We start from the raw sequence: 26,927 nt of genomic DNA on the forward strand, positions 1-26,927 counted from the left end.
AAACAAACAAAAAATGGCCCTGGGAAAATCTTTGAGCGTAGACTATTGAAGTTATGAAAGATTCACGATGACAGAACCCGAATATCAGAGGGAGGAATGTGGCAGGGAGTGTGGGTCCCTCCTGATCCTAGGCTGGCCACTCGCTGCTCTCTTCAGCTCCCATGGATTTCGTTATGGTCCCTGCGCAGATCTGGGCTCCATCCCTAACTCTCACCGCACCTCCAGCTTTAAGTGTCCCGCTGCCCGTGGACGTCTAGATGTCCCCAAACTGCAAGTCAGCATGAACTGATCCGAGTCCCTCACCGCTCTCCCCCACAGAACCTTCCCCTCTTCCCAATTTCTCCATCCTGTGAAGGTAGCGCCCTCCTCCCAGACACGGGGCCAAAGCCCAGGAGCCGCCCTGAGGGCCCCCCTCCCTGTCCCCCACAATCTAACTTCGGTATCGCTCATGCTCCCCCCCTGACACCCCCACGAGCGACTCCCGCAATAACCCGGTGGCTGCTCTGCCCGCCTCAAGCTTCTTCCCATTCCAGGCCGTCCTCCACTCAGTGGTCAAACTGGTCTCCCCATCGTAGGCCCGACTCTCTCAGGGGCTCCCGGAACCTCCGGGGCCAAGTCCAGAACCTGCCGCTCGGGGGTGGGAGCCCTTCCCAGCGCAGTCCCCATCCCCCTTTCCGGGCACTTAACCTTCCTCCCCGACAGGTGTTCTTGCAGACAGTGGCGCCGCCCTCCTGGCCACGCCTGGGACAGGACGGTCTGAGCCCCAACTCCGGGCGGTTTTACAGCCTCTTCCCCAGCCTGGACCCCATCGCCGCCCCCTCGCTTCCCTGAAATCTCAGCCAGAGTCTCGCCCTCTCCAGCCTCCTTACTCCTAACGTCTTCCCTCCGAGGCAGCGCCGGGATCTGGGAGGGACGGGGGCCGCTGCTCGAACCTCAGCCCAAATCCCGGACCCCCTCCGTGCTATTAGTGTGGGCTCATGTAGCCCCGGTCCTATGCCCCCTGACTCAGGGCTCCCTCCCGGCTGGCGGAAACGAACGCCGGGCCCGTGTCACGGGGGGTGGGGGGAGGTGTCGTGTGATGGGGGCCATGTGACAGGGGGAGAGGGAGGTGTTGTGTGACGGGGGCCGTGTGACAGGGGGGCCGTGTGACGGGGGCCGTGTGACAGGGGGGCCGTGTGACGGGGGGGGGGGCTGTGTGATGGGGGGGGCATGTGACGGGGGCCTGTGTGACGGGGCCCGTGTGACGGGGGGGGGTGTGGGGGGGGCTGTGTGACAAGGGGGCCATGTGATGGGGGGGGGGCTGTGTGATGGGGGGGGCATGTGACGGGGGCCTGTGTGACGGGGCCCGTGTGACGGGGGGGGGTGTGTGGGGGGGGCTGTGTGACAGGGGGGGCTGTGTGACGGGGCCCGTGTGACGGGGGGGGGTGTGGGGGGGGCTGTGTGACAAGGGGGCCGTGTGACGGGGGCTGTGTGACAGGGGGGCCGTGTGACGGGGGGGGGCTGTGTGATGGGGGGGGCATGTGACGGGGGCCTGTGTGACGGGGCCCGTGTGACGGGGGTGTGTGTGGGGGGGGCTGTGTGACAGGGGGGGCTGTGTGACGGGGCCCGTGTGATGGGGGGGGGGTGTGGGGGGGGCTGTGTGACAGGGGGGCCGTGTGACGGGGGCTGTGTGACAGGGGGGCCGTGTGGGGGGGGGGCTGTGTGACAGGGGGGCCGTGTGACGGGGGCTGTGTGACAGGGGGGCCGTGTGGGGGGGGGCTGTGTGACAGGGGGGCCGTGTGACGGGGGGGGGGCTGTGTGATGGGGGGGGCATGTGACGGGGGCCTGTGTGATGGGGCCCGTGTGACGGGGGGGTTTCGTGTGATGGGGGGCTGTGTGACGGGGGCCGTGTGACAGGGACAGGGCAGAGTTGAAGGGGAGAGATCCAACCTGCCCTGCTTCCTTCTGGGAACTCCAAGCATCGGTTCCCTCAGGGTGACCTACTTCTGACTTTCAGCTTCAAGAAGCAAGATGGAAAAAGCCAATTCTCCTTCACGTTGCTAAAGGAAAACCCTTTGGGAAGACATGAAAGGAGGCAGAAGCCGCCCCCGTGTCCCTATCCCCATCTTGCTAACACTAGAGACGAGGAGGAGTTTGCCCTTGGAACAGAGCGAGCTCTAGCTCTCGGGCTTGCTCGGGCAGAGTTCTCTTGCCTTCGTTCTGCGTTATCTGGTACATATTCTCCTACGGACCTTTTCTGATTTCGGGTTTGCCATAATTTGAATAAATGCATTTCTTTGCCCTTCGTTCTCTACGTGTGTTCATTGTGGAACTGATGTCTGAAAGCCCTGAGAGCTCGGGCTCCTCGCTCCCCCACTCGGCAAGGCCAGCCCAAGTTGGGTCGATCGCACCCTTACTCCTTAAACGAGTAATATTTCATTTGCTATTTTAAAATTTTGATGTGCAGATTCAATCTCCCCAATTCATGTTTCAACGATTTTTTAGCATTTTGTTTTTAAGTTTTGAGTTCCTTCTGATTCTTGCATAAATTGAATCTAAGTGAGGCCGCGTTGCCAAAGCCATCGGCCGCCCTCTCTCTTCCAGAGCCACCGTGGCAGGACAGAGACAAGACGACCGGGGACGGCTCAGGAGGCAGTGGACGACCCGGTTGGGCTGATGTCCAGCCGAGCTCCGAGCGCCCCCCAGCGCTGCTGCCCTGCCTTCGAGGCCACTGGAACAGACTGTTCTCACCCGCCCAACTTTACAGACCTGGGGGAGACCCCCCCCAACTCATGGCAGGTTCAGACTCTGGTTAGCGTTCCAGTTCTCTCCTTGGCCGTCCCACGCCCTGGGAGAGTGAGCGGTCAGATACAGGTTATACCTGTGCGATCACGGAGAACATTTCCACGTGATAAACTAGTCACGTTTAAGGAAACAGCCCTAGGCCAGCGGCCCCTCTTTCTGAGAAGGACAAGATGGTAGCCTCTGGCCCCGACTCCCTGCTTTTCCTTCCCCAATGAAAGTCTCCCTTGGGGAAAATAAAGAGGGAGGGGGAATGGAGCAGAGGCTAAAGCTATCCCGCCTTCCTCTGAGACCACCACAGTACCCGTGCTGCAGGTGGAAAGGAAGCCCCCGGTCACCACGGGGCTTCTCTACGGTCATCCGGAGCCCCCGGGTGCCGGACAACTCCCGTTTTCCACGGTGATCTCTTGCACTCCGAGACATCTCGAATTGTTAGGAAGTCTAAGTCCGATTCATGAAGGCTTCCTGTGTTCCAGGCCCCGAATGAAGCACTAGGATCCACAGAAAAGTAAAACCCGTTCTCGAGGAGGATGCAGGCAAGAGAGACCGTGTGTGAACGACCAAGCACAGACAAGCCTCCGAGGATCTCTTGGGGGTGTCTCCAAAGGAAGGCACAAATAAACAGGAAAGGCTTCTTACCCAAGGCAGCATTTCGGAACAGACTCCCAGGAAGCCGGCAGGAACAGGCCAGGGGGCAGGGAGGTCCAGGCAGAGGCCTCGGGCAAGAAGAAGCCCATGGGATCAGGGGGCGGGGGAAGAGCAGGGACAGACTGTCCAAGGAGCATCGGGAAAGCTGGGGTCTCACTATGGAGAAGCATAGGGACAGGAGTCAGAAATCAGAGTGGCCGGCTAGGGGTGGAGGGGGCTAAAAAGCCAAACAGAAAATTTTCCATTTGATCCTGGAGTTTATTGAATAAGGGAGCACTATTGTCAGGGATTCTGGGTCTCTCTGCCACCTCTCCGTTATTCCTGGAAAATTGCTGGGGTCAGAAAAAGTCACAGAGCTGTGCTAAACCTGGCGCGGGGCTCAGAATTCGGGAGGCTGCTCCCCGGACCCCAGGCAGAAGCTTTGGCTGGTTGTAGGACCCTGCTGAGATTGCGCCAGGGTCATTCCCACCCAAAGCTGAGGTATCGGAGCGTGTCTGGTGCAACATTATGGTCACTATCATGGCCCCATTTGCTGCCGGCTTCTGGACACTGATCACCGAAGAGCTGGGGTCAGGGAAGTAAGACCGGACTAGTGTTAGCATCAGATCCAAACGGGAACATATTAGTCCAACGGCTGAGAAAACCACAGATTAACATTCTCTACGTTGTATTCTACTTTTATTTATTCTGCTAAACATTCCCCAATTCATTTTCATTGCAAGGACTCCCCAGGACAAAGGTCCGGCTCCCCCGGACTGGGAAACCTCTCCGGCCCCTGCTGCCGAGGAGCCAGCATTCTGGGATCTCCTTGGGTCTCTTTTGTACTGACCTATGAGCCACATAGCATCTCCTTAACCCAGACTGAGAACGGGAGAGTGGGAGCTGCTTCCTTCCAGTCTCACCCAGAACAGGAGCCGGCCCACGCAGGAACTACAAAATACTGATGAGTGACTGTTATAATCTTGTTTTAATTTCAGCTCCACCGCTGCCTTGCTGTGATCTTGCAATCACTCTTCTTGCCTCGGTTTCCATCTTTGCAAAATGCACACCAGACTGGATGGTCCTTTAAGGGCCTCATTCTGACTTGGGCCTGTGGTGCTTTCTCTTCTTTATAATAATATAAAAATGGTTCTTCTCTGGGTGAGAGCAGGTTTCTCGGGGAGGTTTTCTGGAGGCAGCCTTAGTTTCAGTTAAGAGTAAATAATCACCCCAAACGCAGCCAGGTGATAAAAGTTCAGATCTGGCCTCTCGCTCTCTTTGCCGCTTTGTCCTTTGCTTCTGCCTCTGCTTTCTCCAACCTCCAGCCTTCAGTTGAATCTGTCTTGCCTCTGAGAGAACCTTCTCAATCTTCAGCTCAACTCTCCACTCATAGCTTCTTCCTCTGAAAACTCTCCTGACTGGCCCCTTTGAAGCTCTATTTATTTGAGAGAGAGGAATTGTGGGATGCGAGAGAGAGGGATTATGGGTTTTCTCCCATAGTGCTCTCTGGCCCTAAGAGCTGCAAGGGAGGTGTGAAGTCACAAAGTTACAAAATTTGCTTTGTGATTCTCCCATACTTGTGAACTCCAATGAGTAAAGGTGTGACACAAGCATTGTATCAATTAGTTCTACTTAGTACCTTGTTTCAGGTTCTGGCCCAAAACATCTTCTTGTAAGATCAGATCAATAATCTATCAACTCTAAGGAGTGAGCAGTTTGTAAAGATTCCAACACGGGCCCATTTCCCTCTTTCACCAAGTCCTAGCGCTTCTACCTCCCTGTTTATTCCTTTCTCAGACTCGGGTCCCTCCTGGCCTAGGCCGTTATCAGCTCCTGGCTGGACTGTGGCGATGCCGCCTGGCTGGGTGGTCTGCCGCCCCCGACCCCTCTGGGACTCCGAGCCACTCTCCCCTCAGCTGCCGGACATCAGCACTCCTCAGTCACCAAGCCCCGGGGCCTTCCCGGCCCTTCCAGGAGCAGATAGAAACGTTCTGCTTGATGTTTCAGGCCCCCCCAGACCTAGGCCCTCCGACCTTTCCAGCCTTCTCACACCTTCTCCATCAGGGACCCTGGCTTTCCTGATGCACCTCGAACGACCCCCCTGTGCCCCCCGCTTCCTCTGCCTGAGCTCCCCGCCTCCCCCTCTGCTCCTGGCTTCCTCTAAGTCTGCTCAGAAATGCCGCCTTCCATCGGGAGCCTTTCCTGAGCCTTTGGGTGCCGGTGCCTTCCCTCGGAGCCCGCCCCAAACAGACCCTCTCGGGCTTGCTGGGTATTTCTGTCTAGCAGGGGGGAAATGGGGGCTCCAGAAAACATGGACGGGCTCCCCATCTCCCACCCCCACAGTCTTCCATGTTTACAAAGTGCTTCACACACGTCCAAATCTCATCGGCCCCATTTTACACCTGGGGAAACAGGCTTGGGGAGAGGAAATCCTGTCACCCTGGAGACTGGAACCCAGGCCTTCTGGGCCCAGGGCTGTAGTGGGCCCAGGAGACCACCCGGCCTCGGAAACAGGCTTCTCCCCGATCAGAATCGACCTTCCTTCCCACTGCGACCTCAGATCTCAGGAGCCGTACTGGGGAGGGTCAGGCGCGCCCCCCACACACAGTCCGAGCCCCTGGAGCCCACCGGAGGGAGAGCAGAGGATGAATGCGGGCGGCTGCTTGTTAGCACAAAGCTGCGGGGCCGGGCCCTGACCTGGGCAAGCTTGGGCCCTGCCTGTCCGCATGATGTGGCTGCTGAGGAGGGCGCCTCCCCCCCAGCCCTTCACCCCCTCCAGGTCGCTAACAGAGAAGGAGGGGTTTGCTCACCCCAGCCCCTCAAAGGGAATCCCCATCCCATTTCCAGGCTCGGTTCTCAGGGATCCAACACCCCCACCCTCCCCCCAGCCTCCCCTTGCTGGGCCGGGAACTTCCCAAGCCTAGGCCTTTCCCTGCGTCCATTTAGAGAGGTAACTCCAAGTTTCGGGGAGCTATTCCTCTGCCTTCCCTCTCCAGAAGGCTGCACCTACAGTGGGCCACCAGGAGCTTTGTTCCCACATCCAGGGGCGCTTGAGGCAGTCAGGTGGCCTGGTGGAGGGAGCGCTGGGCCCAGAGTCAGAGCTCAAAGTACTGTCTCAGATACTTACTGGCTGAGTGACCTTTCTCTGACTCAGTTTCCTCAACTGTAAAAAGAAATAAAACCTCCCCCACTCCTGGGTTGTTGTGAAGATAAAATAATCTAGTATTTGGACAGTACCTCACACATAGTAGGCTCTTTATAAATGTTCGTTTCCTTCTCTTCCCCTTCCTCTGAGGGCAGTCCAAAGACTTAAATGGCTGAAGTGTATTTGACATCTTCCCACCCCCAGATCTTGTTAGTCCAAGTTTTAAAAAAAAGTCCTGATAAACCTCTGCAGGACAATTTAATTAACCAAATCTTTTTTCCAAGTACCTACTGTGTGCAAACTGCCGAGCCGAACACCAGGAGAGACACAAAGTTTCCCTCCTCCCCTTTTTGTCTTGTGGAGGATCAAATTAGGAGGAAACTACAGTAGCCAGTTTGGCACAAGTACACTGGGGGAAACTGAGGCCTTTGGGACTAGTGAAGGGAAGGGGTCACGGGGGAGACTTCCCTTCCTCCCAGCCTCTCCCCTAGATGGCAGATAATCCAATGCAGGTTAAATATGTTAAATTACATGTTAAATCCAACATATGTGTACATATTTATACAGTTCTTTTGGCTGAACAAGAAAACTTGGATCTAGAAAGAAAAAAAAAAAACCTGAGAAGGAAAACAAAAATACAAGCAAACAAAACCAGAAAGAGTGAAAATGCTATCTATAACATAATTCTTCATAAAACAAAAAGGCCTGAGCCCCGGCCTGTGTCCAAGGAACAGTGAACCACAGAATGTCAGAGCGGGGAGGAAATAAGAACAAGGAGAGCCCTGAAGAGGGAGAAGCCTAGAACAGGGGGTGTCAGGGGTGGGAGGGAGCTTAGAATCCAATGACCCTCTAAGAGCTGCTGGTCTCAGCCCCTCGTTCTCATTCGTGACTGGGGACACAGAAGGCCAGGCTTGCCCACGGTCACCCAGTGAGTTGGCCAGAGAGCCAGGATGTTTGTATCTCTGTCCAGTCGCCTCTCAATTATGCACAAATGGCTCATTTAAAGCGTTTTGCTTAAAACTCCAACCTGAATTAAGCACTTCCTCCCCCCAGTTTCTCAGCAGTTCTAAAACCGTAGCCTATCAGGCTGGAAAGGGCCTCAGAGACCGTCTAGTCCAAACCTTTCATTTTATAATTAGCAAAACTGAGACCCAGAAAAAGAAAATCCCTTCTCTTCTCTGGGGCTCAGTTTCCCAGGGAAATGAAAGAACTGGATGAAAAGATCTAAAAAGTCCCCTCTGGCTTCAAAACCAATGAAAAGCTGGTTCCTGGCGAGGCGGCCAAGGGAATTAAGTAAGTCGAGATGGCGGGTGGGTCAGAGAAGCCCAGGGTTGAAGGGCTTGAATCCCACCTGACATGGGGCAAGTCAGGATCCTCTCTGGGCCCCCCGCTGCCCCATCTGTAAAAAGGAGGATGTTTCGATGCCTTTTAAAGCATCGTCTAGCTCAAAGACCCAGGATGGAAATAAAACCGGCAGCCATCTTGAACTCGATGTGTCCCAAACCGGAAGCCATGATTCCCCCTAAACTCTGGCCCTCCCAGGCCAGGAGGCAGTCTGGACTCCTCCCTGTCTCCAAATCCAAGGCGTTGCCAAGGCCGGGCCATTTCATCTTTACTCTCACACGGCCCCATCACCTAACCCCTGGACCACTGCAATGGCTGCTGGGGGATCTGCCAGTCAGTCCTCCCTAAAGGCCAAATCTGGCCACACCCACGGGCACACACTCACTCTCTCACTCAGCTCAAGGGGCTCCCAGCCACCTTCAGCCATAAACCAAAATCCCTACTTGTGTTCCAAGCCCTTCCTGCCTGGGCCCCCTCCTACCAAGCACAAACGCTTGGACCTAGGGACCCCTTCTCCATGGCCATGGGCAGTCGCTCTGTTTGTGGTTCCTTTTGCTTTAAGTCCCCTCCCCTCAAGCCCCAACTACTTTGTGGAGAACTCACACAGGGCACACGGTGTCAGAAAAAGCGATGACAAAGACACGCTCAAGGTCTCTCTTAAGATTGGTTGCATGACATGGGAGACACTGGCCCGGGCCCGGCAGCACGGCGTGCCCTCCGCAGAGAAGGGGCCGGGCTCTAGGGGCAAAGCAGGATTGAATTAGCTCAGGAGACACGCAAGATGTGCAAAGACAGAGAAACCAAGTCGAATGTTCGTAGGGACTGCTTGTGTCAGACCCGGGGCAGAGCGTCCCAAGCTCCTATTGGTCTGATCAGCCACAGTCGGATGCATTAACCTCAACAAATCCATGTTATTTTGGTCTTTGGAGAACAAAGAACAACTAAAATCTCACATTCTAGAGGAAACCTTCTCCAAATCCTCTTAATTCCAGGGCTTTCCCTTTCTTAACTCCTATTTATTCTATTTTCATTCCCATTTTACAGTGGCAGAAACTGATGAATACAGAAATTAAGTAGCTTGTCACATGACCCAACTCTGAATCTGCTGTCACTGCCCCTTTTCCATTTCTAACTCTAAGCGTAGCCTCTGCCATTCAGTGAACAAGCTCCTACTATGTGCCAGAAAAAGCACACAGGGACAAAGAGCAAGGCCAACAAAAGAAACCTCATGGAGCCGGCATTCTGTGAGGGAAATAAGAAGTGTTTGGCCGGAGGAGTTTTGCATTCATTCCTTTGGACATTCATTCATTCATTCACTCTATGCTCAGTGGCTAAATTAGCTTCCACCACCCTCCAGGGCTTTCTCCCTTTCCCTACTTCTGAGACAGGGTGACAAAATAGAGGCAAAAAACCTGCGTTCAAATATCCCCTCTGAGACTTGCTAGCTTGGTGGTTGGGGGCAATTCGGGGAGCCTCTCCAGGACCATTTCTTCATTTGTAACATGCTTCCGAGCTCCCCTCCAGAGCCAGGGCTCTGATCCCAGCAACTTCGGTCACTGGTGGCTCTCTTCTGTTCCTGGAGGCTTGTCCAATTGTCTCCTTTGTCCTGATCCCCTCAGCCTCCTTTGCTGGAGCTTCCCGTGTCATACCCACTAGCCACAGGGGACCCACAAGGATCTGTCCTGGGCGATCTTTTCTCCCTCTATATTCACTCTCCTGGCGATCGCATCAGCTCCCTTGGGTTCCATCATCATCTCTAGGCAGGTGATTCTCAGATTATATACACGCCCACATACATACACATATGAATGCATATATAGGCAAAACCCCTACATGCATACATGTATGTATATATGTGTATTCATGCATAACTACATGTGTACACGTGTTTGCACGACACATACAGTGCCTACACATGGGTACATGTATGTGCCTTGCATGATGCACACACATGTACACATATATTTGTTCATGCATCTATGTGTGTACATTGGTGCAGATGCCTACAGATATGTGTGTGCATTTTGTACACATGTACATACATACACATATGCACACTTGTATACACATGAATATGAACATGGACATGGACATGGACATAGCTGGTCATTCTTCCAAGCTGTGTTCTGTATCATCCAATACAACTTTGGAACATCCCAACCAGGCTGACCAATAGGAATCTTGAACTCATCTCTGTACAAAACAGAGCATATCAAAAAAAAAAAAAAAAAAAAAAACAGAGCATATCCCCTGAACCCTCCCCTTTTTCTGAGCTCCCCTGATACTATCAGTGGGGCCATATCTTCCTGGTTCCCCAGGTGTTGAACTGGACTCTTCACTCTTTGTCTACAAGAGTCTGCTCAGTGCTCCCATCTTGTCATTCCTCCCTTACTAATGTCTCTCCTGTGCATCACTTTCTTCCCATTTTCACAGCCTACCCTCATTCAAGCCTTCATCACCTCTTGTCCAGACAGGGAAAGGAAGGAAAAAGAAAAGAGAAAGGAAGGAAGAGAGGGAGGAAGGGAGGGAGGAAGGAAGGGAGGGAGGAAGGAAGGAAAGAAGCAAGGAAGGAAGGAAGGAAGCAAGGAAGGAAGGAAGGAAGGAAGGAAGGAAGGAAGGAAGGAAAGAAGGAAGGAAGGAAGGAAAGAAAAGAAAGGAAAGAAAGAAGGAAGGAAGGAAGGAAAGGAAGCAGGGAAGGAGGGAGGGAGGGAGAAAGAAAAAAGAAAGGAAAGAAAAAAGAGAAAGGAAAAAAGAAGAGAAAAGAAGGAAGGGGGAGGGAAAGGAAAGAACAAAGAGAAAGGAAGGAAGAAATTAAGAAAGAAGAGAAAGGAAAGAAGAAAGAAAATGAAGAGAAAGGAAGGAACAGAGGGAGGGAGGAAGAAAAAAGGAAAGAAGATAGATAAAGAAAAAAGAGAAAGGAAAGAAGAATAAAGAGAAAAAAGGAAGAATGGAGGGAGGGAAGAAAGGAAAGAAAAGAAAAAAGAAAGGAAAAATTAAGAAGAGAAAGGAAAGAAAAATAAAGAGAAAAAAGGAAGAATAGGGGGAGGGAGGGAAGAAAAAGAAAAAAGAAAGGAAAAGAAAAGAAAAAAGAAAGGAAAGAAAAAAGAAAGAAGGAAGAGGAGAAAGGAATGAAGAAATAATAAAGAAAAGGAAGGGGGAAAGGAAGGCAATAAGGAATGAAGGAAGAGAAAAGAAAAAAGAGAAAGGAAGAAATTAAGAAAAAATGAAGAAGGAAGACAGGAGGGAGATAAGGAAGGAAGAAGGGAAAGAAAGGAAAAATTAAGAAGAGAAAGGAAAGAAGAATAAAGAGAAAGGAAGGGAGGGAGAGAAATGAAATTTAAAAAATAGAAAAATTAAGAAAAGAAAGGAAAGAAGAAAAAATAAAGCGAAAGGAAGGAAGAAGAAAGGGGGAAACAAAAAAAGAAAAGAAAATTCAGGGTATTCAGTTAACGGGAATCTCCCAAGAACTAGGTTTGGTTTCAATTAGCAGGAGAAATTCCAGGCAGCCAGATCAGGATCTTGGAACTGAGTGGCCAAGAAGAATTCTCTCTCTTGGGATAGCCGCCTGGAAAGAACTTGCAGAAGTCCCTCAGCACATCCCTGGTGCTCGGGGTGGAAGGGCAGGGAAATGCAGTCTGTCCAACCTTGGAGGTGGGGGAAAGGATCATTTGAAGGTCTGTTACAACAGGCGTCCTCACCCAATCTGGGTGCCAGTAATCATGTCAGACCCTAACACATATTAGATCTAACCCGGATAGTGATCAAACAATGCTTCATGGCTTGTAAAATACTTTCCTTCCTTTTCTTTGGTACTTTGCACCTCAGAACAACCTGGTCCAGTAGGAACATCATTGTCCCCTTTTTACAGAGGTTAATTTGCTTCCTTTGCAGAAGAGGCACCTGTGCCCCAGAGAGGGGAAATCATGTGTTCAAAGCCACTTGCCCAATAGTGGCAAAGCTGGGAGCAGAACCCGGGTCTCTTGACCCCTCTTAAGTCAGTGTTTATACTGTGCTACTTGGGTATTCTAGGTCTGACTAGGAAGTTAGACAGACTTCTTACTGGCTGACCTTCATCCTTCCTGCTGTACTTTAAGACCATTTATTGTTATCCAGTCCAAGAAAGGAGAGTGTTTGGGAAACAGTGCTGTCTTTGGTGTTTGAATTCTGGTCCTCTCGCTCACTTTGATCTTGGTGGAGAAGACAATGTGGAGAGAAAGAGACCAGATGCTAATTCAGTAAGTGGATCATACAGCAGCTGGTCAAATGGAGGAAGCTGAAGAAGAGGTTTATGGTTCTATGTCAGCTTGGAAGGAAGTCTGTAGTGGAGAGTCCCGGGATTTGTGTTCGGCCCCATGTTGATTAAAATCTATCAATGACTTGGATAAAAGCACGTTGGCAAGTAAGCAAATGACCCAAATCAGGGAGAGATGGCTAACGTGTATGGCAAAGTCAGGATCTCAGAAGATCCAGATCAGTTAGAACACTGGGTCAAGTCACATAAGGTGAAATTTAATAGGAATAAATGTTAAGATTTGCACTTGGGTTCAAAAAATCAACTTCCCAAGGACCAGATGAGAGGGAGACGGGAAGAGATCCCAATTTGTCTGAAAAAGATACAGGGCAGGTCGGTTAATGGACCTTGAGATCAATATGTGGCCAAAAGAACTCATGGGACCTTGGGTGATGTTAGGAGAAGAGGGATCCAGAAGTAGGGAAGCCAGGGTCCCAATGGAGGATTGGGTTCAGTTCTGAGAACCATGTTTGAGAAGGATTATAACAAACCAGAGAGTAGCCAGAGCACAGCAATTTAATTCAATTCAAGGAGCAGTTCCTGAAGTCCTGGCTCCTCGCCAAGCTTTGGGGAGACCAACACAGAAATGAAAACAATCTCTACTTTCAAGAAGACCATATTCTCCTGGAGAGGAAGGGAAGACATGTGGACTGATAAGAAGAGACACATTATCCTCAGACAAAATACAAAGTAACTTAGGGAGCACTGGGAGGGGAACCTTGACAGGGAGAGATTATGAAGGGCCTTGAGTCTAAACCCCATGACTGAGTTGAGAGAATTGGACGATTTAGCCTGGAGAAGAGAAAACTCCCGGAATGGTGATAGCGGTCTGGCAGGGCTATCTGAAGGACTGCCACACGGAGGAGGGATGAACCTTCCTCTGTAGAAACAATAACACTAGATACCATTTATATCGCCCTTACGCTACAATTAATATCTCATTTAATAACTATGGGAGATAGATGCTATTATTATGATCCCCATTTTACAGTTGAGGAAACTGAGACAAATGGGGGAAAGGATTGAACTCAGACCTTTCTAAGTGGAGTCCAGGACTCTACCTATTATATCACCCAGCTGCCCTAATTGAGAGGGGAAATGAAGGACGGGAGCCCTGGCCAAAAGGTTTGTTTAGGCAGGACAGCAAGACACCATTCTCACTGTGAGAAATGTCCCAAAGCAGAACGGACTTCCCCAACTGAGGCCATCACAAAGAAGCTGGATGACCAGGGATCCCATCCATTGTGAAATGAATGCTTGTTCAGGTGCCAACTGTACCACCTGATCACCAAGGTCACCCCAGCTCGGAGACTGGAGGCTTCTGGGAATATGAGAGGGGATCTTGGAACTAGAATAAGAGAACAGAAATCTGAGGAGGATGGTGGATAATTAATAAGAAATTAATAATAAGAATGATAATTAATAATAAGAAAGCAACTCAAGCTATAATATTTATTAATAAAATAAATGTAATAAACAGGTCAACGGACTTCACAGGCAGTCCACAGACCCTGAATATAGAGGGAGACAGCTTTATGTACTAAAAACAATTATTCAAATAAAACCAATTAACTAAAAGAAAACTATTACTTAGGAAGGAAGGAAAGAAGGAAAGAAAGAAGGAAGGAAGGAAGGAAGGAAGGAAGGAAGGAAAGAAGGAAGGAAGGAAGGAAGGAAGGAAGGAAGGAAGGAAGGAAGGAAGGAAGGAAGGAAGGAAGGAAGAAAGGAAGGAAGGAAGGAAAAGAAGGAGAGAAGGAAGGAAGGAATGAAGGAATGAAGGAGGGAAGGAAGGAAAGGAAAGAAGGGAAGGAAGGGAGGAAGGAAGGAAAAGAAGGGAGGAGGAACTAAAGGAAAAGGTAGGAATAGGATTTAAAGACCATTTACTTCAACCACCATATTTTACAGATGAGGAAATGGAAGTTGAGAAAAGAGCTATTCTTGTTCAAGGTTACACAGTGAAAGAGTCCTCACAAGTAGAGTTTATTTTGGTTGAATCAACCCATTATTAAGCACCTACTGTATGCCGGGCACTGTGCTGAATACAGCTCAAGGAGTTCACATTCTAGAACCACAACATGTGCATAGAGAAAAATGGACAGAATAAATACAAAGAGAATGGATACAGATAAGTACCATGTAGTTAGATGTCGGGGGGGGGGGGGGGGGGGGAAGAACCACTAGGGACTAATAGCCTCAGGAAGGAGACATTTGAATGAAATCAGGAAATTATGGAGGTAGGGGGCAGGAGGAAGTACTGTCTGGGGCAGAAGAGAGGGAGTGCCACATGTGAAAAACCGAGAGTGTGAGCCATGTCACAGAGTGTGGGAAGGAGGGAAATGTCCAATGAGGTTAAAAGGTTGCCAGTGCTCTAAAGGCTCTAAAGGGGACTTTCTCTCTGAGAGGAGAAACGCTGGGATGTCACCGTAGTTAATTGGGCAGGGGAGCAACATGGCCGGATCAATGCTTGAGGAAGAACTGGAATTAGAGAGTACCTCAAAGGACGGTGCTGTGTCAAGTAATGTGACGCTTTCCCTCCCTTCTATCCTTAAAGCAAAGTAAATAGAGCTGGTAGGGTGAACATTTTTATTCACCAGAAAATTATAAAATCTGCTTGTAATTATTTGTATTTAAATTACATTTGCACAGAGAGGAGAAATTACAATAATATCATTTTTTAGCTGTTGTGTCAGTTGACGCAACTTGTCCTTCTAGTGTTGAGGAAAACCATTTGGGTCACAGTATGGAGGACAGAACAAAGAGGGGGAAAACTTGAGGCAGGGAGACCAGTGAGGAGGCTCTTGGGATAATTCAGGTGGGAAGTGAGAAGTAACTGAATAGAGAGAAGACACCAGATGAGAGAAATGTTGTGAAGAGAAAAAAGGCAATTTGGCAACCAATGGGGTGGAACGCTGTTGTTTGTCCTTTGTTTTTTAAGAGGACCGATGATATCGTGGTCTGAAGTCTTGATTTTTCAAGGGAATTGGACTTAAGGCAGAGCTGCTCATACGTGGGGTGAGGGAGAAGGAGGAGGAGTGGATAATGCCGATGGACTAGAAGAACTATGGGGCCTTTGACAAAAACAGGGAAGTCTGGGAAAGGAGTAGACGTTGGGAGAAGTTGAGAACAATATGACTCTGGGACATCCAGGGGGTAGAAGGTGATGCTGGAGAGAAGGAAGCTCCAAGGATAGACTAGAAATGGAGCAAAAGATCTGTGAGAGACTCATCTCCATGGAAATATTGGTTATACCTGTGGCGTAACTGAAGGTCCAGGAAGTTTGGTTCTTTGATGTGTCTTTGGACAAATCATTTATCAATCCTGACATCACTTTTCTCATCTGCAAAATGAGCACTTTGAACTAGATGGCCCTAAGGTCCCTTCTAGCTCTAGGTTCATGATCCTTTGAATCTATGCTTTCAAAGACAGGATTATTTTGAGTGATACCAGTACTGAGATGGAATCAGAGAATCTCAGAGCAGGAAGGACCTGAGCAACCCCTGAGCCCAACTAGAATCTGAACCAGAATCTCTTTGACAATGGACCACCCAGGTTTTGCCTGAACAAACAGAGGGAAGACACCAGAATTCAAGGAGATTAGAAAAGGCTTTTGATTAAGGAGACAACAAGTAAATAACTGCACAAATGAGAGAGAGAGAGAGAGAGAGAGAGAGAGAGAGAGGAGGAGGAGGAAGGGAAGGAGGGGAGAAGGAAGGAGGGAGGGAGGGGGGAAGGAAGGAAAGAAAGAAAGAAAGAAAGAAAGAAAGAAAGAAAGAAAGAAAGAAAGAAAGAAAAGAAAGAAAGAAGAAAGAAAGAAAGAAAGAAAGAAAGAAAGAAGAGAGGGAGAGAGGGAGGGAGGGAGGGAGGGAGGAAGGGAGGAAGAAAGGGAGGAAGGAAGGGAAGAAGGAAGGGAAAGAGGAAAAAAGAAAAAGAAACATAGGAAGATAGCTAACTAGAAAGATAGATAAATAGAAAGAAAGATGGATAAAAAGAAAGAAAGGTAAATAGAAAAATAGATGGATAGGAAGATAAAATGATAGATAGATGGAAAGATAGAAAGATAAATAAGAAGAAAAGTAGAAAGATGCACAGAAAGATAGATAAGAAGATAGAAAGATAAATACAAATAGATGATAAAAAGATAGGTAGAAAGATAGATAGATAGATAGATAGATAGATAGATAGATAGATAGATAGATAGATAGAGATAGACAGGTAGATGATAGATGGTAGATATGTTACACTGAAGATAAGTAACAGAAAGAAGGTACTAGAATTAAGGGGGTTCGGGAAACGTTTCTTATTGGGAGCCCATTGCACTTTATAACAATGCTCAAGATGGCCCTTCAAATAATGGAAGGCAGCTCCATGTTGCCCTCGGGTCTTCTCTTCTCTTCTCCAGACTAAACTTCTCCAGTTCCTCGGCCTTACCCAAATATGGCACAGCATCCCGGCTGTCGTGCCCAGCTGCTCTCCCGATTATCAGTGTCTTTCCTAATCAGGCCCTCGGAAGCAGTGGAGACGTGGTCTGCCCTGGGCAGAGCAGGGGGGACCCTCCTTTCCTCATTCCTGAAAGCCGTGTTCCCTCCACGAACGCAGCCGCCGATTGCAGCAGCTCCGGGGCCTGCCCTATCACAGTGCTGACTCATACTGAGCTTGCAGTTCCGTAAAGCCTGCCCCAGACCTTTCCCAAACAACTGCTGCCTCCCTGTGCTCCTCCATCCTGGCCTGGGATTCCTGTAAGAAACAACGGAATCGGTGAGTCCTAAGGGCCAGAACCTCGAGCTCAGGCCTTGACAGGGATCCTGGGGATTTACAGAGAAGTTCCCATAAAGACTCTGGGCAAAGGCTCCAAGACCAAGACAGTTCACCCCGTCTGCCAGAGGCACTTCGGGAGTGAGCAGAAGCCCATTCAGTCCCTCCTAAACCGAAGGGCGACGGGGAAGCCAAAGGAAGCCCGGGGACTCCTCCACCCAAGCCCCATCGGCCTCGGCCAGGAAGATTTCTGATCCTCATGTTATTTTGATGGTGAAGATTTAGCCCTAAGGGGGAAGGCGCACCAGCTACATCCTACGGGAGGGCCCCCCAAAAGAAGGAGCGTTCTCCCTGCAAGCTCTCCATCACTCCTAGCTGGGCTCTCAGAGGCCGAGCAGAACACAGCTGATCTCTCTTCCAGCTGATAACTGCCAGAGATCATCAGCTTCCATGTCCCTCCTTCCACTGCAACGGCCGAACATCTCAGGTTCTTTCAGCCCTTATGTGTACAGCCCGATCCTCAGGCTCCGGCCTCTTCTTGTTGCCTCTTCTAGAAATTCTCTAGCTTGAAAAATCTCCTTCTTACCCAGGGGGGCCGGAGCTCTGACCAGGGCCGAGCTCATCTCCTGAGTCCGAGGTACCATGCCCCAAGACCACACTGTCAGCAATTCACAATGCTGACTCATACACAGCTTGTGGTCTACTAATACCTGCAGATCTTTTCTTTTGTATTATACGAACTGCTTGTCTGACTGCGGCTGCCCCCTCCTCTTCCAATGGTACCACTGATTTTTTGGAACCTGAATACAGAACTTTTTTTTTTTTTTTGCTTTTTTTTTTTTTTTTTTTTTTTTTAATATTTGCTTCTATTTTTGAAGGTCAATTGATTTCATTGGCAGAGCCGCCCCTTCCACCAAAGTGAATAGAAATCTGTTCCATGACTGAATTTCTAGGGGCAAAAATTCATCATCCTGGTGACAACAAGAAGCATTTAACATGCGCTTACAGTGTTCCAGGCCCAATGCCAAGTGGTGGGGACACAAAGTAAGTGCTTAATAAATGTCTGTTGGCTGCAGCAAATTTGGTAATGACTGGCCCTCAGACAACACATACGCAACCCACTGCTCAGCCCGTTCTCAAAGCCTTCCCATGTCAATAGGATCTGTCAGAGCTTGTAACCCGAGGATCGTCCTAGCCACAATGAGGAATTACAGATCCACAGACCTGGAAAAGACCTTCAGAGAAGAGGATTCTCCACTTAACTATTAAATTTCAACTTCTTAGATTATTAGAATAATCTTTTTATCTTGCCTTTTTTTTTTTTGGCTAAGGCAATTGGATTTAAGTGACTTGCCCAGGGTCACACAGCCAGGAAGTATTAAGTGTCTGAGAGTCACATTTGAACTCAGGTCCTCCTGACTTCAGGACTGGTGCTCTATCTACTGCGCCACCCAGTTGCCCCTCTTAGAATAATCTATAGAGATTATTTAGATCCAGATTCTGGCTCTGCTGTGTTAGCCACATAAAGGCTTCAGGTCACCCCTTTCTTTTATTCAAATCTTTAAAAAAAATGACTTCCCCTCTCTGTGCCTCAGTTTTTTTCATTTGAAAATGAGGGGATTGTACTAGATGACCTCCAAGGACATTGCCAACTCTAGGGGGCGCCATGGTAGATAAAGCGCCCAGACCTAGAGTCAGAAAGAATCATCTCCCTGAGTTCAAATCTGATCTCAGACACTCAGTAGCTGTGTGACCGTGGACAAATCACTTCATTCTGTTTGCCTCAGTTTCCTCATCTGAAAAATGATCTGGAGAAGGAAAGGGCCAACTCCCTCCAGTATCTCTGCCGAGAAAACCCCAAGTGGGGTCACTATGACTTAAATGACTGAACAACAGCAATAAAATAAGTGAGTTGGACTAGGCGACCTCCAAAGTCCTCCCAGCTCTACATCCCACGAACCTGAGTCAGAGAAAAAGAAAAGAGACCTAGTTTTAGATCTTTCCGTGAAAGCTGCCTCCTCCTCTAGCCCAGACGAAATCATCCTCCCACTTCTTGTTAGTTTATCCCTAATCACGTGCACGATACAAAGCTGACATCTTTCTCAGGCAGAATGACATAATGTACAGGACATTGGCAAAGAAGAGGGAGGGCAAGCACAACGGGAGGAGAGCCGAGGACCTTCTCAATAGCCAGCTCTCTTCCCGGTGACAATCAGCTGGCTCTAGAAGAAGCCACCTAGGAATACGCTTTCTCACTGGGAAACTAGACCTGAGCGATAGAGGTTATCACGGAGCCCAAATCTCCCACCACAGAGGTGGGCCCCTGGGATTGAACCCTACGAGCCAGGAGAGAACCCATCTTTGACATCAGGGATATCGCTCTTGCTTCCCTCTCCAACCAGCCGGGCTCTAAATTTCTGCTTGACCATCACCTCCGTCCACTGGGGACTAGCACGAGGCAGACAAAGTGGGGCCAAAGTGGAACTATCCCATTCAAGTCCCTTTTATGATGGGGAAACTATACTTAATGAGCACTTGTTGACTGGCTAAAGCCCAACAAGAGAAAACTTGGAGTCCTCCAAGAATTAGTGTTCAAATTACCCATGCATATGCTCTGTCAATAAAAAGTTATATTATAATTATTTTAAAAAATAAATAAAAATAAAAAGTTATAATAAAAAAAGAATTAGTGAGCAATCTAGGAGTACAAATTAAGTAGTCTGATGGGTCCTATTTTAGGCTCTGGGGAGAGCAAGGATCTCCGAGTAGAACCCTCCTGATCTTCCCTTATCTGCAGGTAGTGGAAAGAAACTAGGAAAGTATCTTGAACAAGTGATGTTTCTAGGGATGAGGATCACAGAGGAGAACGGACTCAGACTAAGCTCTTTTCCGCAAGGGGGATTCTGAAGGCAGACCCTCCCTCTAGACTTAAGGGATCGCATCTTGCAGAAGCCGTACCCTCCCAAGCACCCACTGGAAGCCCAGTTCTGTGCTATCGCCAACTTACCTAAAGAAATTCTAGAAGACTTCTCTCTAGCAGGAACTGCCAATAGCCTGATCCTTTTCTCTATGTTGGCTCAATTCACCCAGACTTGCCTTCTCTTCCTCATCCTCTCAAGCCCTTAGATTTTTCTCCCAACAAATGACATTTGAAACTATAGTCTGAAAGAAAAGAAAACTACCCTAGAATAAAAAAAAAAAATTGGATATTTGTAAACTATTTCCTCTGCTTCTTAAAGCTCCGTAATAGTGTGTCAGGATGGTCACTAAGGTGGGTGTTTCAGTAGGTAGCAGTATAGACAACCACATGATGTGGTATGGTGTCATACAATAAAAGGGCAAGCTGATTATAGGGCTATGGGCTACTGGGCCTGTGATTTTATTAATGATCTTTTCTCCCTTGGGGATTTCACTTTGTTTTATACATTTCTAATGAATTTATCTGGTATTATTTTGACCTGGTTGTATGGGTCACATAGAATATTCAATGGTTCTCAAACTTTTGTTTTCAGTACCTTTATCCTATTAAAATTTATTGAGGATCTCTCCAAAGCGGTTTTGTTTATCTGGATTATATTTATAGACATTAACCATATTGGAAATAAAAACTATCTTTGAATTTGTAACCCTCTAAAAGGGTTTCAGAGATTCCCAGGATTCTCTAGACCATACTTTGAGAACCACTGATTCAGACTATCATGTCTGTGAAGATATGATTGACATCTCATCTAAAAATCTATTATTCCTTCATATTCTTATTAGTATTATAGCTTTTTATTTACAAAACATATGCACGAAGCCCTTAGATTTTATTTTAATAATTCTGTTCTTCTCAGTAAACCTAAGATCCCTCTTACACAGCCTTACACAGGCTTTAGCCCTCTGCTCTGCCCAATCAAGGAAGGTTAACCTGGTCCACATCTGCTCATCGTCTCTGAAACTGAAAACGACCGCCTCTCTAACTTCATGGCCATTTGCTCGGTCTAGTCAGCAGGACCCTCAAACCCACCTGGGCAATTGGTTTTTACTTCCAATCTATCTGTTTATCTCGGTTGTATCCCCAAACCAAAAACCCTTCCTGATCCCACACAAAATACTCCGTCTCCCATCTTTATGTCTTTACTGGCGGCCCTCACGCCTCAAATGTTTTCCCTCCTCATCTGTCCCATAGAGTCCCCAAATTATTCAATATTCACCCCTATTTGGTTTGGAGGGAGGCATCTTTTCCCAGTTCTCTCAGCTGCCAGTGTCTTTCTCCAGCCAATAATGAATCAGCAAGCATTTATTAAGCACCTATGTATGTGCCAGGAACTGTGTAAAGCACTGGAGATTTAAAGAAGGCAAAGACCCAGAGAGAGAACCGTGGGAATTGAATATGGATCACAACATGGTATTTTCACTTTGTTGTTGTTGTTCTTCGCTTGCATTTTGGTTTCTTTCTCGTTTTGTTCCTTTTCGATCTGATTTTTCTGATGCAGCATGACAATTGTGGAAATATGTATAGAACAATTCCACATGTTTAACATATATTGAATTACTTACTATCTAGGGGAGGGAATCGGTGGAAAGGAAGGAGAAAAAAAATTGGAACACAAGGTTTTGCAAGGGTGAATGTTGAAAATTATCTATGTATATGGTTTGAAAATAAAAAGCTTTTTTTAAAAAATGAAGGCAAAGTTCAATTCCCACCCTTACGGAGTTCACATTCTAGCGGGGAGATAATGTACAAAAAACTACGGAAAAAACAAGATAGATTAAGGATAAATCTGAGGTACCAGCAGTGAAGGGGATCTGGAAAACTTTCTAAAGAAGGCAGAATTATAGCAGGGACTCTTAAGAAGGCCTGGGAACTCAGGAAGTGGCAATGAGGACGGATACTTCCCAGCTTAGGAGACAACTAGGAAAAATGCACGGAAAGGGAACATGGAGTGTTCTGTGTGAGGAATAAGCAGGAGGCCAGTCTCACTGGATTGTAGAGGTCCTGGAGGGAAATAAGGTGTAAAACTGGAAAGGAGAAAAATGTGAGGTTATTAAATCCAGGCAGAGGATCTTCTATTTCCCTACAGTGCTACTTTATATCTACTTTATATCTCTGTATGAATATGTCTCCCCTTATAAAATGCAAGCTCCTTGAGGGTAAAGACCATTTCCCATTTGTCACTGTGTATCTCTCCCTTTATGGCTCATTTCTCCAGTTTATTCTTGCAACCGTAGTTAGGGATGGCCCAGGTTGGCTCACCGCTTCTTTCCCCAGGATGTTAGGGGCGATCTAAAAGAGCTGCACTTCTAGGATTCTTACTCATGAGCTCCCATCAGCTGTTTTTCCCATTGACAACCAGCTAGACTTACTTTACGTATGGTATTTATTAAACACATTGGAAGAACAATTGGGAGAAAACATTCTCCCCTCACCCCTAATCAGAAACCTACTTTCCCCTTGTCCCTGGGGTGACAGTCTTTGCCTTGAATATGTCTTGCTGCTCTCAGCTAAATGTTTTATCTTCCACTTGCTCCTTCTCTCTGATGATACGGTCATTGTCAAGAAGGGAAATCTATCACTCCTCGGCTCACTTTGCTGTTCTCGGGTCAATACAATGGTTTATCTTCTGAAAGTTCTCCCAAGACTGGAGTCCTCTACTGTTTGACTGATTTACCACTGAAGCAGCTGACAACTAGACTAACTTCTCTTTTTATTCCTGAAAATTCAGATTATTCTGTTGGCTAATTGATTGATTCATTGGTATGAGGGGGGAGATTTTAGAGTGTGGGATTTTTTTAAAAGTTCCATAAACTGGAAAACAATATGGCAGAAACTAGGCATTAACCATCACATAACACCCCCTACCAAGATAAGGTTGAAATGGGTTCATGATTTAGACATAAATGGTGACACTGTAAGCAAATTAAGAGAACAAGAGATAGTCTACTTCTCAGATCTATAGAGAAGGAAGGAATTTATGGCAAAAGAAGAACTAGAAAACATTATGAAATGTACAATGGTTACTTTTGATTATATTCAATTAAAAAGATTTTGTACAAACAAAATCAATGCAGCAAAATTAGAAAGGAAGCAGAAATTGGGGAGAGGGGGAAATTTTTTACATTCAACTGTTCTGATAAAAGCCTCATTTCTAAAATATAAAGAATTGATTCAAATTTATAAAAATACAAGCTATTCTCCAATTGATAAATGGTCAAAGGATATGAACAGGCAATTTTCAGATGAAGGAATTAAAGCCATTTCTACTCACATGATAATCACTATTGATTGAAGAAATTCAAATTAAGACAACTCTAAGGTACCACTTTACATTACTCAGATTGGCTAGAATGACAGGAAAAAATAATGATAAATGTTGGAGGGGATGGGGAAAACTGGGACACTAATACATTGTTGGTGGAGTTGTGATCTGATTCAACCATTCTGAAGAACAATTTAGATCTATGCCCAAAGGACTATCAAGTTGTACATACCCTTTGGTCCAGCAGTGTCTCTACTGGACCCGTATCCATAAAGGAGTTTGGAAAAGAACTCACATGGGCAAAAAATGTTTGTAGCAAACTTTTATGTAGTGGCAAGGAACTGGAAACTGAGTGGATGTCCATCAATTGGGGAATGGCTGAATAAATTATAGTATATGAATGTAATGGAATACTATTGTTGTATAAAAAACTATCAGCAGGATGATTTGAAAAAAGGCTTGGAGAGACTTAGATGAACTGATGCTAAGTGAAATGAATAGAATCAAGAGAGCATAGAAGATTATGTGATGATCAACTTTGATAGACTTGGCTCTTTTCTTTTTTCTCTTTTTATTAGACACTTAATAAATATTTATTGACTGACAAACTGTTTCCACAAACACAGAAGCAAAATGATGTCTAACCTCAAAGGGTTTTCCCCCCTAAAACTGCTTTGAAAATTAAATGAGTCACTTCTTATCACTGCCTAAGTTTATAGAAAGAACATTTTTTTATTTATAATCTTTTTTTACACCCTTGCAAAATCTTGTGTTCTAAATTTTTTCCTTCCCTTCCCCTCCCTTTCTCCCCTACATGACAAGTAATCCAATATATGTTAAACATATGAAATTTTTCTATGCATATTTCCACAATTATATTGCACAAGAAAAATCAGATCAAAAGCGGGGAAAAAATGAGTTAAGAAAACAAAATGCAAGCAAACAATAACAGAGTAAAAATACTATGTTGTGATCCATACTAAGTTCCCACAGTCCTCTCTCTGAGTGCAGATGGCTCTCTTCATCACAAGACCATTGGAAGTGGCCTGAATCATTTCATTGTTGAAAAGAGCCACGTCCATCAGAATTGATCATTGTCTAATCTTGTTGTTGCTGTGTGCAATGACCTCCTGGTTCTACTCATTTCATTTAGCATCAGTTCATGTAAATCTCTTCAGGCCTCTCTGAAATCATCTTGCTGATCGTTTCTTATAGAATAATAATATTCCATAACATTCATACATTATAACTTATTCAGCCATTCCCCAACTGATGAACAACCACTCATTTTCTAGTTCCTTGCCACTACAAAAAGAGCAACCACAAACATTTTTGCGCATATAGATTCCTTTCCCTCCTTTAAGATCTCTTTGGGATATAGGCCTAGTAGAAACATTTCTGGGTCAAAGGGTATACACAGTTTGATAGCCCTTTGGGCATAATTCCAAATTGCTCTCCAGAATGGATGGATCGGTTCACAACTCCACCAACAATGTATTAGTGTTCCATTTTTCTCACATCCCCTCCAACATTCATCTTTATCTTTTCCTGTCATTTTTGCCAATCTGAGAGGTATATAGTGGTACCTCAGAGTTGTCTTAATTTGCATTTCTCTGATCACTAGTGATTTAGAGCACCTTTTCATATGAGTAGAAATGGTTACAATTTCTTTATCTGAAAATTGTCTGTTCGTATCCTTTGACCATTTATCAATTGGAGAATGGCTTTTTATAAATTTAAGTCAATTTTCTATATATTTTAGAAATGAAGCCTTTATCAGAACCCTTGAGTGTAAATATTTTTCCTAGTTTATTTCTTCCCTTCTAATCTTGTCTGCACTGGTTTTGTTTGTACAAAATCTTTTTAACTTAATATAATCAAAATTATCCATTTTGTATTCAATAATGTACTCCAGTTCTTTGGCCACAAATTCCTTCTCTCCACAGATCTGAGAGGTTAGCTATTCTTTGTTTCTCTAATTTGTTTATAATGTCATTCTTTATGTCTAAATCATGAACCCATTTCAATCTGATCTTGGCATAGAGTGATAGTTGTGGGTCAATGCCTAGTTTCTGCCATTCTAATTTCCAGTTTTCCCAGCAGTTTGGGGTATCTTTGGGTTTGTCAAATTACAATAGTCATTGACTATTTTGTCCAGTGAATCTAACCTATCCCATTGATCGACTATTTCTTAGCCAGTACCAAATGGTTTTGATGACCCCTACTAGTTTTAAATCTAATACAGTTAAAAAAGCCACCTTAATTGGCATTTTTTTCATTAATTCCCTTGAAATTCTTAACCATTTGTTCTTCCATATGAACTTTATCATTTTTTCTAGCTCTGTAAAATAATTACTTGAGAGTTTGATTGGTATGACACTGAATAAGTAGATTAATTTAGGTAGTATTGTTATTTTTATTATATTAGCTCAGCCTACCCATGAACACTTGATAGTTTTCCAGTTGATTAGATCTGACTTTATTTGTGTGGAAAGTGCTTTGTAATTGTATTCATATAGTTCCTGGGTTTTTCTTGGCAGGTAGACTCCCAAATATTTTATATTATCTAGAGTTATTTTAAATGGAATTTCTCTTTGTATCTGTTGCTGCTGGACTTTGTTGGTGACGTATAAAAATGCTGAGGATTTATGGGGATTTATTTTGTATCCTGCAACTTTGCTAAAGTTGTGAATTGTTTCTAGTAGTTTTTTAGTTGATTCTCTAGGGTTCTCTAAGTATACCATCATATCATTTGCAAAGAGTGATAATTTGGTTTCCTCATGACCTACTCTAATGCCTTTAATCGCTTTTTCTTCTCTTATTGGGACTTGGCTCTTTTCAAAAGTGAGACGATTCCAATAGACTTATGATGGAGAGAATTGTCTGCATCCAGAAAAAGAATTATGGGAATTGAATGTGAATAGTATTTTCACTTTTGTTGTTATTGTTGTTTGGTTGCTTGTTTTCTTTCTCATTTTTTCCCCTTTTGAATGTATTTTTCTTGTGCAGCATAATAAATGTGGAATTCTGCAAAAGTGAATTTTGCAGAATTCCAAAGAACCAAATCTCCAAAGGAGGGAGATCAGAAGGTATTATCACCATTCTTTCGCAAAACTGAAAGGACCACAGGTGTGGAACATTGACGTCAACTTTTGCCATATATTGATCAGTTTTGCTGATTTTTTCCCTTCTTCTTTTTTTTTTTTTTTTTTGTCTTTTTAAAAATACCATTTGCTGTTTGAGATAGTCCCTTGGGAGTAGGAGAGAAGAAGGGATACTAAGAGGAATTTTGGTGATGTGAAAACAATAACCAAAGAACTATTAAAAACAACTTATCTTTTTTTAAAAAAAGCATTTGTGGGTCAATAACAAAATCCTCGTGTTGCCCCAGAGAGACGCTAGTGTGATTCCTAACTGATCTCATTCGGTCAGTCAACACATATTTAGTGTCAAAAGTTCTATGCCTAAAAGAGGATTGTGTGATGATCAATTCTGATGGACATGGCTCTTTTCAACAATGAGGTGATTCAGGTCAATCTCAATAGACTTGTGATGGAGAGAGCCGTCTACATCCAGGGAGAGAGCTATGGGGACTGAATGTGGATCTCAGTATAGTTTTTTTTTTTCATCTTGTTTGTTGTTGTTTATTTGCTTTTTGTTTTCTTATTTTTTCTTTTTGATCTGAATTTTCTTGTGGAGCATGGTAAATATGGAAATATATTTAGAAGAATTGCACATGTTTAAC

This window comes from Antechinus flavipes, chromosome 4 (genome assembly GCF_016432865.1).
Source record: "Antechinus flavipes isolate AdamAnt ecotype Samford, QLD, Australia chromosome 4, AdamAnt_v2, whole genome shotgun sequence".
Classification (NCBI taxonomy): domain Eukaryota; kingdom Metazoa; phylum Chordata; class Mammalia; order Dasyuromorphia; family Dasyuridae; genus Antechinus; species Antechinus flavipes.